Source organism: Propithecus coquereli, unplaced genomic scaffold (assembly GCF_000956105.1).
Source record: "Propithecus coquereli isolate 6110/MARCELLA unplaced genomic scaffold, Pcoq_1.0 Scaffold111, whole genome shotgun sequence".
Lineage (NCBI taxonomy): Eukaryota > Metazoa > Chordata > Mammalia > Primates > Indriidae > Propithecus > Propithecus coquereli.
Window position 1 is genome coordinate 6440902 of NW_012135081.1, and position 1914 is coordinate 6442815.

Consider the following 1914-nt stretch of genomic DNA (forward strand, 5'->3'; position numbering starts at 1 on the left):
GTGCAACTGTAGTCCCAGCTACATGGGAGGCTTGAGGCAGGAAGATCCCTTCAGCCCAGGAGTTTGAGGTCACAGCAAGATATGATCAGACCACTGTACTCAAGCCTAGGCAACAGAGCAAGACCCTGTCTTTAAAAAAATAAAAAATAAATAAATAAATAAACACCTCACCTCAATGAGGATTTCCTATAACTTCCTAAAGTACCAACTTTCTCTTTCCCAAGTGTGCCAACATTTGAAAAAGTAAAACAATCCACTCAAATTAGCTATTAATACATCAGTTAACACTATAGTTCTAAGCCCAGACTTAGTTTTTACCAAAACCAATGTCTTTTGACCATAATATATTAACTGAACTGGCTTCCCTTCTTTATTCCCTGTATGCGTCTCTCACTCATTTCAAAGATTAGTATCCTGTGTGCCAAGTCCTGTCCTTCCCCAATAGTACTGACCCAAACACTACTTCTCTTGGGAGGCATGGAAAACTAACAGAGAAAAAAAAACTGGTCAAGCACAAGACAGAAAACCTAGCTGAAGATCAATCAGAACCAACCAGGCAGATGTTATTTATCTGGGTTTTGTTTTGTTTGAGGGGGGTTGGAGGTTTCTTAGGCCACAGTCACCATGAGGCTTATGAGAAAAGACATGCCATTCTATCCTTAAATAGTCTAAAGAGTTGGAGGGCACAATTTACAGCCTCTTGTGTAAGAATTGTCTATAAATGCCAGTGCCATTCTTTGCCCTGTCACTTCCCATTACCCTAAACCAACAAAATTCTATTCACTGAGACTTGAGCTGGAAACATGAACGAACAGACTTTTCTTGGGCAGAGGGAAAAGGGTAGACGATTTGGCGGGAGGGCAGGGGAGAGCCAGATTTCTTTAACTTTCTGTGTAGTGCCTAATGTGTGTATAGTATACTAGTGGAGCTGAAAACTGAAATATATAAGCAGTCATGCAAAAGTCAGCCTAGAAAGAATAGCAGAGATTTGGTTTCCTCAAATTTGTAATATACTCAAGCTACAAATCTAAAATATGAAGAGGAGATGAACTGATTATACAGTTTAAAAAAAAAAACAATAAAACACTATTTGATCTATGGCTCATTTGCTCTCACACACTTCCACTCTTTATTCACATACTATCCTGGTCTACAGCGAAGTTCACTGAAAAGAAATCAGCAAGCAATCAGGGCCTTAAACTGGATTAAGCAAACTCAAACCCTGTGCAATGGAGATGACAGAAGGTGAGTTTCTCATTGTCCTGTTTAGAATGGTAGGATGGAGAAGAGGTATCTTCACATTACCTACTTAATTTCCACTATTTGCACCACATCTAACTGAATAAAATCTGTGCCTAGAGAATTATAAAACTTAGGAGGCTATAATGGAACCCAGAATCCCAGAATGAGGTGGACAGATGTATGCTGATCTGAGTGTTCCATAAATACAAACTCAATCATGTCATTAACCTTGGCCAACCAAAGAAATACTAGGTAGCAACTCATCTCTGGTGATAAAGACTAGTTAAGCACAAGACTCTGAACCAGGCAACTCTCACCAAAGAATGTAGCCACTTGAGATTTCAGAATTTGGGTCTAGAACACTAAGTTCTAGAAAAAAAAAATCCTTCCTTTTCCTATCTCTTATTCCCTTTCTTCTAACTTCTCTCCTTCCACAGATTCACTCTGAAACTGCTTATACTTTCTACATGTATTAAAAAATCCTTGGGGGAGAGAGGGGAGGAGGGGATGGGTATACGCATACACAAAGAGTGCGATACACACCATCTGAGGGATGGACATGCTTGAAGCTCGGACTTGGTGGGGGTGGTAAGGGCAACATACGTAACCTAAACAACTGTACCCCTATAATATGCTGAAATAAAAAAAAAAAAGTCAAAATAAAAAAAAAAA